The sequence below is a fragment of the Lepisosteus platostomus genome, chromosome 17 (genome assembly GCF_059453375.1).
Source record: "Lepisosteus platostomus isolate fLepPlt1 chromosome 17, fLepPlt1.hap1, whole genome shotgun sequence".
Lineage (NCBI taxonomy): Eukaryota > Metazoa > Chordata > Actinopteri > Semionotiformes > Lepisosteidae > Lepisosteus > Lepisosteus platostomus.
This window is the reverse complement of record NC_142627.1, coordinates 24,684,620-24,698,904: the sequence shown is the minus strand read 5'-3', so window position 1 is coordinate 24,698,904 and position 14,285 is coordinate 24,684,620. Positions and strand designations below refer to the sequence as shown.

At 38.0% G+C, this 14,285-nt stretch overlaps 1 long non-coding RNA gene across 1 annotated transcript; it reads right to left on the bottom strand.

The window, feature by feature from the left end:
* Nucleotides 1-20: 20 nt before the first annotated feature.
* LOC148646448 (uncharacterized) lies at nt 21-2,196 on the bottom strand. The gene is made up of 3 exons (XR_015927910.1): nt 1,877-2,196; nt 1,520-1,582; nt 21-446 (listed from the first exon to the last, which is right to left on the bottom strand). It is a non-coding gene; the product is annotated as an uncharacterized LOC148646448 (long non-coding RNA).
* Nucleotides 2,197-14,285: the final 12,089 nt, after the last annotated feature.

The following is a 14,285-nucleotide window of genomic DNA, read 5'->3' as shown; positions in this document are numbered from 1 at the left end:
ACCATGCAGCAATACCAATGTCAGTTAAATTATTGAGTCTTTATTGAAAAGAAAAAACACCTTTCAAGTTATGATTGGTAAACAATAACCTTGTAAAATACATGTGCCTTTTGCTTGACATACCAAACATTAATCTATTTCTACATCATGCAGGCTTATACTAATATCCGATTTGCAGGTTTATGTGTAATGTTCACAGACATAGTTTAGAAGTTTCATTACACCAATTAGGAAAGCCGCTCTAATTTCTTTGTACCTTACACCATGAGAGTAAAACATAACTAATCCCTTGCATTTCAAACCCAAACAAGCAGAACAACGACCCCTGTCTCATCAGGGATACTGGAGAATTAATCCTGACTGTAGGACTCTTGGAGATATGCTGCATTTGTCTTCAGGTTCACCTACAGTTTATCCCTGACGGTCCTTGAACTCCATTGTGTCACCTTGAAATATACAAATATGAAATTAGAGAGAAAAAGAGCGTTAAAGCGAAAGCGAAACAGTTTTTCAGTTTACCCTGTTTTTTTCTTTGGGTCTCTCACAAAAGAGCAGGGCTCAGGTGAGCTTTTCATCCTAAAGTGTAATAAACAGAATGCGGTACTTCCGAACCCACATCCTACCTCCCTTAACTGCAAACCGCCCTGCAGGATCTATCATTTTTGTTTATCAATAGATTTTCCCGGAAGGTTACCGTATCTTCAGAAGAGCTTCTGTCTAAATAGACCTCTTCGATTATTTTAAAAATGAATTTCTCAGTGGTGGCGCAGTTGTCAGTGCTCCTGGGGCTGTGGAGATAGTGTGCTCTCCCTTTGTTTGCATGTGTTTCCTCCGGGTTGCTCCAGTTTCCTCCCACAGTCCAAAAACCTGCTGCTTGCATAACTGACTTCTGTAAAATTGGCTCCTGTGTGAGTGTGTGGGTGTCTGTGTTTGTGTCTGTCTATCCCGCGATGGACTGGCATCCCAGCCTGGGTAAACCCAGCCTGGTTCCCGTTTCCTGGACAGGCGACGGCTCCCCCGCCAACCTGAACTGGAAGAAGCAGCTGGCAAATGGTTGGAAAGATGGAATTTATCAGTCACACCTGCATACAAACAGAATTTTAGTAAATTGTGATTGAACAACAGCTTCACAGAGCTATTTCTGCGGTTCCCTTGGAGTAACAGAAGTGAGGCAGGCAATGCATGGGCACATATTGAAAGCGTATTTTAAGGAAAGCCTGTGATGTTGAAATGCAGAGCAGCGATCTGTAGGCAGACAGCTTTCAACCTTTTCGGAAAAAAACACAGCCGAAAATATGTTCTTCGGAAATAAAAATAATTCTAAATAAAAAGCTCTGTGATTCCTTCTTAACATTTTATTTTGTCCCCCATTCCTCAGCTTGTTTGAGTCACAAGAAAAATATTCCGAATGGAAAAATAGGATGAAACATAGTTGAAAAGCTGATAGACAATGAAAGGGAAACATTTGTTCATGATAAAACACACACAAAGGCTAGCTACATACTTACACAGAACATACCTTTATAAATTGCCATTTTGTTGCTGTGGTTTCACATACCAGCTCTTCCATTCATATTCAGGTCTGCAACACACAGAGGAAAATGTCAATAAGATAGGAAATAGCTGATAATAAATAACCCAATGCAGGAAGCCACAGTATTTACACAACGTAGCATATCTTAACATTAACATAGCACATCATAACATTGCCTCTTAGAAATGTAACAATGCATAATTCAAGTTTCAGAACCGTCTTAGAAATAAGCTAGATATACAGCATATTAGTCAACCTCTTTCGTAGTCTTTTATTCATTAAAGGAATGATCTATACTCGTGTCGACTGGTCTGTGAAGGCCTCCTTCAAGATTCTACTGACATTCTGTTTTCTTCTGTCCTCATCTGGACTCGAACGGGTTTCATCCTGCGATCTTACAGGAGGGATTAGTTTGGTTGTTTTCTTAACTACTGGGATTTAGTCGATTGTTTCCACATTCCAGTGCTGGCTCTTTCTAGGTTTGTGTGTCCAGCCTACTGTCATTTCCTTCGCTCTTACACCACTCTCACACACTCATCCTGAATGTGTTTGTACCCGTTCATTCACTTTATATCACTTCATGTTATATTCCAAACACGCATCTTTCTGTGTGTCACGGGGTCTTCTGTATCTGTTTTTGTGTGTGTCCCTGCACTCATATACTGTAGCTATCACATCGGCTGGGGTCTTTCCCTCTTGGATAGCAGCTCTTCTGTTGGTTGAAAATTACTGTGAGTATGTCATTGGTGAATCATATACATTCCATTTATATTATTTTTAAATAGTTAACAACATTTATACGCGATGTAGAGAAGCAAAAACTTTCAGCATGAGCAAAATATTTTACCAACAGGGCACTAGAGGGCAGCAGAGTAAGGGAAACAATGCTCGGACCTGTTCTGTAGAAGCGTCAACTTGGGGAAAGTCATTTGTGGATTCTATATATATCATAATATTCTGATTATTTTGTAATTAATACAAAGTAAATCACTCTTTAAAAGCTGTTATCTGGTACACTCTACAGCTTATATATATTCTTAATTCACCCACAAGAAGCATGACGAAAAGAATCTCAAAAATCAGTGAAATGTAGTCTTTTTAAGAGGAAAACAGATCCTAATACCATCAGTGATGCATTTTCTGACAGAATTAAGGAGAACTGTGTTTAAATTGTAGTGAAATTGTACTTTCATGGATTCTGTTCAACTGTGTGCAACTTCTTTGTTTTTTTTTGCCCAGTTTTCCCTCTGTTAAGCAACACAGCAACATCAAAACCTCCCATCAGCCATACACCTCAAGTGTCTGCTTTTAATTTCTGCTAATCCTCTTACATTCAGTACTCACATGTTCACTCCTTTTACTATTTATATATACCTGAGCTGATTTGACATATACTATGTTATTTATCTTTTTTCCTTTTTAAATCACCCAGCCGAATGTTTCAGTGTCATCCTTTGGACTTCTGTAGCAGCAGAACAGGGCGTAATACTGCTGGGGAGTCACTGATGGAGCAGGGAAATAATGGCTTCACTGCTATTTCGTGGAAATTTAAAAAAAAATCTGCTTATGAAATGCCTCCCCCTGAAAGTGTCTGAAAATCAAACCCCCGCAGAATTTTTTAGTCACATTTTTTTTTTGCGTAAGGTATCTGAATGTATTCTATTTTCTAGTTTCATGTCACTTACATATTTAATATTACCTCTGACAATGACTTTATTTTAGCTTGATTGTGACCACTAGCATTTACTAATTTAATACATTTGACTTCCCACAGCTTCAGATGTCTTTATTAGGTATTGAAATAGAAGGCTACTAAAGAGCGATAAACCCAGTCTAAAACATACATCGTTTTCTAAGTTTCACACACATTAAATGCAGAACACGAGACGTCTCTTGCTAATGGCAAGAGAATTGAATTGACAGGCTGAGTGGTACTTAGCAGGAAACCGCGATAAAAGAAATGCCAGTGCTGACTCATCTCTTTCCAGCTCTGTGAAATTCAGATGGCTTTATTTCTTTCACAAAATATAATCTACAAGACTTTTCAGGTTTGCTGGGCATGCAGCATAGCAAAATTAAATAGTGTTTATTCTTTTAAACAATTTAAATACTGTATACCACACACGTTTATTTCATTTTATTATATTTACATAGACACACACATATACTGTATATTTACTGTATGAATGCTTTAGAGAAAGATGTATTCCCCTTTGATTATGCACTATACATGGTGATTTTGTATATATTAAGAAATGTTGATAAACTTGTAGAAAATATGAAAGCATGTCCTTCACAGAGAGGTCTCAATATAAAACAGGAAATTAAGCAAAGGATAAGATGTGTATATCCCTCAAGACAAAGGCCTTCAAGCAATGAATACTGGCTATACTGTACAGGTAGATGCATGCAATATACAAGTAGATGCATGCAATATGCAATATACAAGTCCAGACAGCTCCAAGTAAGTTTGGCAAATATATCCTTATAATAATCAAGACACACAGCAAGAAAGAGCTGTGCGTTACTGTAGGTCAGTAACAAAAGAGGCTGCGATGTCTGGGACCACAGGAGTGAAGGAATGGGGATGACAGGGAGCAGGAATCTGAGTAGGTGAGTGATAGAGTTCAGTAGTAAAGAGAGGAATAGTGGAGGTGTGACCTACAGGAGAAGTGACCGACAGTAGGATCCAATAGAGAAATCTTCTGTCATTGATAGAGCTGGCTAGGTGAGCCAGATGAGCTAGGTCTTCATCCCATAATGCATTAACAAAGACCAGTGATGATTTGTGAAGGTCAGATGTTTTTTTTAATACATGGACAGTTAAATACAGGTGGTCTAAAATACTTAAAAGAAAACATTTGTTTTAAGAAAGCTAGAAAGACAAAATAAATAAAGGTTTCATTAATGAGCAAAGAACAAATTTTTATAAATTGTTATCAAAACAAACCAGATATCTTCCTCTTGAATTCCTAGAAGTTGTGTGATATAACTGGTAACATCCTAGACCACTCTTTAATTGGTGTGGGTTTTAAATAGGGGTAATTACTCACAAAATAAATGGACTTTTTGCCTGGACAATGAGAATGTATCATCCCTCACATTCACTTGCCTCTTAGCCAATCAATTAGCCCGGCCAAGACAGCCCATTAATGTGGCATTTTATATGTCTGTAACCTATAAAATTGTACAAAGGTTCTACACAGTTATTAAAATATATGAAAAATCAGAGAAACTTTTAAGACTGAACATTATATTTAATTTGTGCCACAACAGAAATACACTCATTGCCTTGGGATAAGCATGCACATTTAAATTTTTAAATTTCTGCATCTGATTGGCTTTTAATACAGCCCCAAGGTATTTCTTGCTAAGGCGTTGATGTGACCCCATATAAATTAAAAATGAGGGCTCATATCTCCAAATTTTCCACTCTAGGAACCTGTTCTAGAAAAACAAAACACAAAACTCTCAATTTTTTTTTATTCCAGTATGAAATATCTCATCTGGTGTTATTTGAATTTGCATTTGAATTTTCATATAATGGTAAATAGCCTTTACATACAATATGGAATTAATTAGTGTGTCCTCTTGCATAACAAATTATGATAAGTCATCTTCTGAGGTTAATCAGCTGTGTCCAGTCAATGGCTTCTGCTTCCATTAAAATGTATTATTCCAATAAAGCCTGCAAATGAATTCTGACATCTGAAAAAGGTATGATTTCCAATGGCACTTGGTGATAGAATTATTGGCATTTGCTTTGTGACTTTGTGTGGCACTGAATAGCAAGTGTTCTCAAAGAGGAAGAATAAAATGGTACAGTATAACAGAAAAAAACTACTTTTTAGAAAAGCAGTATTCAATTCGAAAGTCCCTTTGTTGAGCTATTATTTTAAACTACATTTTGCTTCAATAAACACAATTTAATATGCTTTCTGAAACAAATCATTAGGGCATTTCTGGTGCTTTACCATATGCTCAGGTTGCTAATGTTTCAGCTTTTAAATAAAAGGACTGTTCGACAAGCAGTATCCATTTCTTACTTTTCCGGGTTGTTTAATATGATATATAAATGCTATTTTGATAATGTAAAGCTTTCTCTTATTGATTATGACCAATAATACACAGTTATGCAGAGATGGGTCTGCTATACCTTGAGAAAAATATTTGTAAAACATGCTGTTGTCTGCACAATTAAAAAGAAAACCCAGAGACCTTCAGGTTAAGAATCTGTTTTTCAGTCAAACAAAACGTTTTTAAAAGACCAAGAAAAAAAACATACAATTATAAACTTCTTTCATGTTGGCATTGCTACAGGTAAGCAATACAGATCCACTGACTTCATATTATGAGAAAGATCACTCTCAGGAACCCTTTTATCTTTATGAACAGCACTTGATGTGAGCTGGGCAAGGCAACATTTACAAGAACAATTTCATTTCCAAACATGAGTCCATAAGTAGCGTGTATTCAGAAAAGCTTACACTTTTAGATCACTCATTTTTTTAACAGACCACACATAGCACTTGAGGAATGTTTTGAAGTGTAACTGGAGGTAAGTGAATGTTACTTCTGATGCCACAATTCAAAATCAATTTCAGTGATTTTAAAATATCATCATCCTTTTTCAAACCACTGTTGGACAAAGACCCCAGTCCATGAAACATTAATTTTATCTTCCACAAGGCCAATCTGTTCTCACATCACCTTTCTTATCATGGTCTTTTCTGAAGATTTCTGGTATGATTAGTATTTTATCCAAAAAAAAACTTACAAAACATTTTAAAACAATAAGAATGACCTATTTTACCCATGAAATCATCAGTTTATGCTGTGTGCTCCTGGAATTACCCACAAGCCTCTGGGCAGAATTCTAGACTTCTAAACACTTCTTTACCTTTTCCCTGGCTCTTTACCATCACCACACCCGTTACGGCAAAGGGAAAATTTTAAAAGCAAAGGCACTCTAAGTAAAAGTGAATAATCAATTTATGGTCAATGCTGATAATAAACTTGGTCTAAAGCTGCCATGCACACTCATGAACAAAAACAGTGCAAGCACAGGCTATCAATTCAGGCTTGCTAAACACACTGCATCTGCAAAACTAATGAGCTACACTGTGCTTTTCAGAGGTGCTCAAATTTAAGGTTTTTTATGTCTTTGTTAGATTTTGTTTGGGTTCCATTCCTGTTTGCTTTGTACAGAAACCTGAGGTATCTGATGGTGTCAAGTATTGAATTTTGATCAATACAAACCAGAAGAAAAAAATATCCTGAGAGGGAGGTGTAGATAAAGATAACTGCATTGTTGGATATGGGTCTTATTTTTTTGGACAATCCTCATTACCAGTTGAAATCTAACACTTACCTTACCTGCAGAAGCTACTGTACTACTTTCTTATTTTAAAACAGTACAATTAAGGGAATGTGCTACAGGTTTAGCTTTGGTTCACTAGCTGTGTGCAGTCTGTGGGGTTGAACTGCTTGCTACTGCAATCCTTTATGTCGTTTCTGACAGAGCACCAGAAGAGGCTTCTGAAGTCAGCCACTGATCGATGATGATCCTTCTGTTTGTGCTGCAGAGAATCCAAGGTTTGATGATTTCTTTGAAATTTTGGGTTCACCCGTAATGATTTTACTCTGGGCCTGTTTTATTGCTTATAGCTGAAAGTTGAATTTGCGGTGCTTACTTTCAACAGTTATACTAACTGTATATCCTTACCAGCTCAGTATGTGACTGATTCATTCCAGCTTATTTTATGCAAAACCTTGTTTCCAGAGGATGTTTGCAATTTAAATTTTTTTTCATCTAACAATGGGGACATCAGCATCTGCTCTCAATAATACATTTTGAAAGGACTTGGAGGCATTTTAATCTTACCACATTTGCTATCCTGCATCAAAGCTGGAATTATGGATCTAGAGTTCATGTATATTTTATAAAAGTTAGAGTGCATATATGAACAGATGACATAGAATCTTGCCTTGAAGCACAGCAAGATAAGGAAAGGAATTTTACATCCTGAAAGGTAACTTTAAAAGGAAATAATAAATAAAAATTGGGTAATTTGGTTCAAAACAATAATATTCTTACTTGTGGATTTTGCTTTGAGATATAAACACAATGCAAAACAAATACAGAAGAATTCACTAAAATCAAATATATTCATAATATACAAAGGAATTGCTTGATTAGAATACTTTACGGTAAGAAAATGTAATTTTAAGAATTAATTTGCCCTTTCCTTTGAGAATTAGATTTCAGTCTTAACACTGAAAACACAATTTAGGGCTAGGGTCTGCAACCCTGATCTTGGAGAGCCAGATAACCTCTGGTTTTATATGGTCAATGAGCCCTAAATGGTCAATGAGCAGATATCTGGAAAGCATGTTGTCTGCTCCCAGATAAGCAACTGATTGATTCAATTTAGTTATTAAGAGTTCATCTGCAATGAAATCCAGAAAAGACTACAGATCTCTAGGACAAGGGTTGACGAACCTTATATAATCCCTCTGTGGATAATCCTGGTGGGAGCAAACTGAGGCATGAAAGATCCCAAGAGTTTTCAGAAGTTTCAATGAGATGGGACGATGACTATAAAGGGATATTGTGCTTAATATTTTAGTGTGTGTCGTTGACTTGGAGTTAATGAGAAACGTGTTTGTTGCAGGTGATGGAAAGCTGTTGAGCAAAAAGGTGGCAGTAGAGGCAACAAACACTACATAGTCTGAGATTGGGATTCTGTAGAGGGGCAGCGGAAGATGATGTGGTGACCCAGAAAAAGTAGCCTGAGGCTGATGGAGGCTGATGTTCTGATGTAGAAGAGTAACCGGGAAAGAGTTACTACTTGCGTGGTTGCTACAATTAAGAAAAGATGGTTTGAACCCCTAAAAGAAAAAAAACTATCAGGTAAGGTGATGGCCCTGAGGACAAACAGGATTATGGTGTTCTTGATCAGTGCGGGATGAAACCTGCTGGGGGGAATGAGTTGAGGGCCAGCATCACACCAACTGAACACCAGGAGGAGATTGGAAAAGAAACAGTGGGGGAAAGATCGTCTGTCGCTGACAGGACCGAATCGCTTCTCGAAACAATGTGAGCAAAGGGAAGCAGAAGCAGGCAAGTATTTATATGAGAGAGTGGAAGCATGAGATTACAATTTGTCATTCTTCTGAAATTCTCTTTTACACCACCCTTTTGTTACACGCGGTTTTCTATCATCAAGCAGCCACCAGTCTGGAAAATAAAACCACTAAATAAGAGCTTAGAAGATGTTCTTCATTGATTGCTTTAAATTTAAACATCACAGCAGCTCTTTTATGAGCTGGCCAAGAACTATACAATAGCAGACTGATTCCTAACTGCTGATATTAACTAATATTGACACATGTTTCCTCTTTAATTTCCATCACTCACTTCAAATCTGCATTAACTGCTCTGCTAACAATAAACAATTTAAGAGAGCCCAGTTTCTTTATGTGCAAAACCTAACCTATACTGTCGTGTGTTATAATAAAAAATCTGATGTTATTTTATTCTCTTTTTTGGATGGGGTGAGGGATAATGAACTTAGAGAGTCGATGTTGTAGTTCTTTGCTGTAGTGGGCAAAAGGGCTATTGTTTGGTATTATGTGGAGATTTGGGTGTGATGTGGATGCATTCTGTTGTTTTTGGGTTATAAAGGGTTCACATGGGTTATTTTCATTCTACTGAATGCCTCATTCAATTACTTGAATCAATCAAAGAATGTCATGCAGAAGTAGTTTTTGTATTCCAGTTTAAAGAGAATTTCATAGAGTTATGGAAAGAATATACTGGTTTTGATCAACATCAAATTTTCCTGCACATTTCAATTCTTCCGATAAATGCTTTTGTTTTCCCCCTTAAGGGCTACTATATTACATTAGCTTGTACTGCAAATGAAGAATATTGTGATTTTATTAAATTTGTTAGGTGCTTCAGAGATTCTTTGACTGAGTTATATAATTTGATGTTTTGCCTGGTATTCACACAGTGCCAATGGCCTTGTGACTAACAAAAGAAGCAGCTTGGTTTGTCAGCACTTCTTGGAGAGTATTGGCTTCCTGTTGTTGATGTTTATAGTAAAGGTGTGTCATTTATTAATCATAATTAAGCATAATTATTTTAATCACAACTGCTTCTCTAAAGTTTATCGTTCAAACTTCTTAATCATCCAAAACTTCTGTCTGATGAACAATTTACAATATTTTTCACCTGCCATATGCTGAGACCAGAAACTAGATAAATTGATAACATTGATCTGCAAATTAAAAATGCTCAAAAGGAGCATTACATAGAATAATCATACCTCTTTTGTGTCAGTTTGAACCATCATGTCAGAAAAACACAAAAAGTTTTCTATCCAAGTTCTCTTGCGAGCACACCTGAACACCCCAGACTGTCACACCCTCTGCAGCCAGAGGGCGCTCCTACTCTGTCCTGTCTCTTGTTTCCGGTGCTCTGCTGTCCTTCCGGTGTCTCTCTCTCTGGGGCTATATATGTCCGGGTCTTTCATTTGCCTTCACTCAGCATTGAAGTACGGATGTCCTGAGATCTGCCTAGCACCAGGTCGCCCCACGTCTCCTGCCTGAGGGGATAGGTTTCTATAGGGCATTCCCTGAACAGCTGAGCCCGGGCTAACCCCCGTCTCGCCGCTACGCATAGGGTCTTTTACGCTCTCCTGCCATTCCACGGTTCATCCTTTCCGACAATCGTGACACAGACAGGACGCCAGTCATTCACAGGGCTCACACACACACACCTGGGCCAGTTCTCCCAGAAGCCAATTAACCTACCAGAGTGGTGACAGTGGGAGGACACCAGAGCACCCAGAGGCAATCTATGCAAACGTAATTTTTTTTAAAGTGTTTTGCTTCCAGTTATGTTTCATTGTATCTTTCCTATCTATCATATATATTTTCCTATACAATTCTTGTTTCATTTTCTTACCTTTTACTGTATCCTTTCTCTTTTATTGATTTACTGATTGCTTCTTATGCTATGTCCATTGTATTGTTAGAATGTTTTGTCTGTTTTCCAGGTATTTGTCTCCCAAGTGTTCCAAAGCTTTGTTTGAACCATTAATGCCCAATGTGTTCCTTTTACTGAATAGGATGAACACCACCAATGTCTATGTAGGAGCAAAGCATTTACTGCATTTTCTTATGATCTTTATCTTGTGATCGTTGTTTGGTATGCCTGTTTCTGGTTTTATATCAATAATTGTATATTGTTTATCTACAATCTGTGTGAGACTGTAAATTATTGTGTTTGATTGGTTCCTAAAAGTCGTCAAGCACTCTCACAATTTACAGTTGCAATTTTGATTGCTACAGTAATCCCCCACCTCCTACACCTAATATATCACTGGCATTGGAGGACCTGTGTGTTAGGCAAGAGAAAGTATTACAAATTCTGGCTTGGGCCTCTGAGATCTCTTTAAAATCTGGAGAAGAGAAATTAATCTTAACAAGTATGAATATTCTTTGACTATTGTTAAGGCTAAAGTATACTTAGAGTTAAATTTACATTTTGATTATTCTTTATGTTACTATTTCTTATTTTGAACCCCAGATATTTCTCTTACACAATGTAGGTGTATTGATGCTGCACTTTACCAAGATATTTTAAAGATATTTTTCTCTGCATTTTCAGTAGCAAGAAAACAATCAAACAGGCCTGTGTAAATGTATTCTGCTGGAAAAGCAGGTTGTAAAGAAAAGGGAGCATGATGTCACCACTCAGGTCAGATAAACAAGATGAAATGAAAACTGAAGTATTCATTAACAACAATACAGCCTTGAAAGAACTATGCAGTTGAACTTTAAACCTCTGAAACTTAGGACTTACATGCTGGACCTAGAATGAGGGTGGACATATGGCTCACTGTGTTCACACTGACACTAGGAGACAGGCAGGATTTTAAAAGTGCTGTTAAATTGAAAGACTGATGTAATGATTACACAAGAGGTTTGAGTGGGAAGCTCCATCAGTGTGTGGGCTGCAGAAGAGCAAGTAGAGGTTAATTCCACACTGAAACGTAGAGAGAAATAAAAAACACAACTTTCAGCTCCTGAGGATTCTTCACCAGACATCTTTTTGATGTATTTTTCACCAATTGCCTTTCAGTTTCAAGGCATAGTAGTCCCTCTACCTAGAATAAACATCTGCTGCAGTTAACTCCTGTTCCCGGGTATGGACATCACACTGGCTGGGCTGCACACCACACTGTGAATGCTAATATGTTTATTGCCAGTGGTGAAAGAGGATTTATAAAGTAAGAGGAATGTATAATTCACACACCAAATGCATATGCATTTTAACATAACACGAAGGTCTCGGATGCTGTTGTTAACTAAAATAAATTGACAAATAAATCCATCCGTTCATTTTCTAACTGCTCATCCAGTTCAGGGCTGCAGGGGAGCCAGAATCTATCTGACAAGCGATGAGCACAAGGCAGGATACACCCTGGAAGGGACACCAGTCTATTGCAGGGAACACACAGACAAGCACATGCTCACACAAGGGCCAACGTTCCCACGTGTCCTCGGATTGTGGGAGAGACCGGAGCACCTGGAGGAAACCCACATGAACACGGTCCACGCAGATCTGGATCCCAGGTTTGGAACTTGACCAGGGCCCCAGGTCCATCCCAGTCTGCCTCTCCGTCCAGTCCCTCTTCCTTTGATGCTTCCTTGCTGATAGTCAGGGCCCAACCTAATTGGACACGTAGAACAATTTATTTTATCACTTCCCGTACCAAAATGGACCAGAAGATAGTGTCAGGTATCTGTATCTGATGAATAACACTCAGTTTACCCTGTCACCTAAGTAATACTTACATTCCTTCTTTCTCTCTTTTCCACATCAGCTCGTCATAATGAATTATAAAAAAAGTATCGTGCAATGATGTGCAGCTACTGTAGAAACAAGAGAGGAGCTCTGGTAGAAACACATGATGTTTCCTCCAGGCAAATGTATCTCTCACCCCAGGCCATGTTCTTTCTGCAAGATTACATGTGAGCCCTCTGAGTCATGGGCTTGTTTGGACAGCACTTCATTTTTTACTACTATTTTCCCTGATCAGGCCTTCTGGGATATAGTAGGTTTTTGCTTTGCACAGCTGGTGCTGCCAAGGGCAACCTAAGCAATTGATGAATTGGTCCGAGCTACTGATTGCCTTAAAGCAACAGCCGGACTGAAGACATGGCTATGTTAGCAATGACAGGAGGGCCAAAGCAGGTTTTGATAATGACCAATGCACCATACTGTCGTTAAACTTCCTGTGGATACACTGCAGTTGCAACCCTTTAACAAGACAGTGTGCAAGATTTCATTTTAATAGCATCTTTGGGTTGTTAAAAAATAGATTTGAAATGACCCTTAAATGAGAATGTTTGCCAAGAGAAAAAAATCAACACACTGTTTGCCCATCTCATGATCATGTTGATTAAATCTGTTTTATTTCAATTTCAGTGTAACCTGGCAACGCTGTAACACTTTCAAATTTAATAAGCCAAAGCTCTGAATACAGAAATGTATTTTAACTCAAAATGAATTGAAGTTATTTATTCTTTTACTATTAGGTCATTTCTTTCCCCCTTTATTAGTAAATATAATCAGACTCAATTTTATTTTTTCATGACAAAGTTCAGCCAGGTGACAATATTTCTGAAGAAACCTGATTTGTTTGCAATCTTCAAATCTTCAATCTTGCAAAAATGTCAGGACCAGTAAAAGGGAAATTTCTAACACAAATTAAGATCATCTGTTATAAACACCTGCTGAATTCAGTATCATAAATTGTATAAGAATACAATGAACTACTTTGGAATAAATAAAATGTATAACAAGCATACACAAAAGCCAATAAAATATTTTATAATATATAAATAATAGAAATATTTATATATATATGATGAATGCACTCTGTGGATGCAGGTCTATGGCAGAGAGTGTAAAATGAGGAAATGACAAAAAAAAACTTAAATACTGTAGCACAGGGAAACATGGTGAAATGTAAACTACCATCAGTCACAAATTTGCAAAGAAGATCAGGCATTATCAATATGTAATGCTATCTTAACTTTCCAATTCAGTGTTATCCTGCTGGCCTTGCTATTTTGTATGTTTTATTAACAGAAAAACAAGCAATGGGTTTGAAAGACATAAATAGCCTCAAAGTAGGCATGGAAGGGTAATAAGTCCTTCTGTCAGAGGACATAGAAATGATACAAACCCCATCATTAAATAAAATAATAATTCTTACACTTATATAGCGCTTTTCTGGACACTCCACTCAAAGCGCTGTACAGGTGATGGGGACTCCCCTCCACCACCAGCAGTGTGCAGCCCCACCCCGATGATGCAATGGCAGCCAGAGTGCACCAATATGCCCCCCACACACCAGCTCTCAGTGGGGAGGAGAGCAGAGTGATGAAGCCAGTTCAGAGATTGGGGTTATCAGGTGGCCATGATTGGTAAGGGCCACGGGGAACTATGGCCATGATGCCGGGGTAACACTCCTATCCTTTTTGAACAATGCCCTGGGATTTTTAATGACCACAGAGAGTCAGGACCTCGGTATCATCTGAAGGATGGCGCCCTTTTACAGTATAGTGTCCCCGTCACTATACTGGGGCATTAGGACCAACACAGACCGCAGGGTGAGTGCCCCCTGCTGGCCCCACTAACACCTTTTCCAGCAGCAACCTCACACCTGCT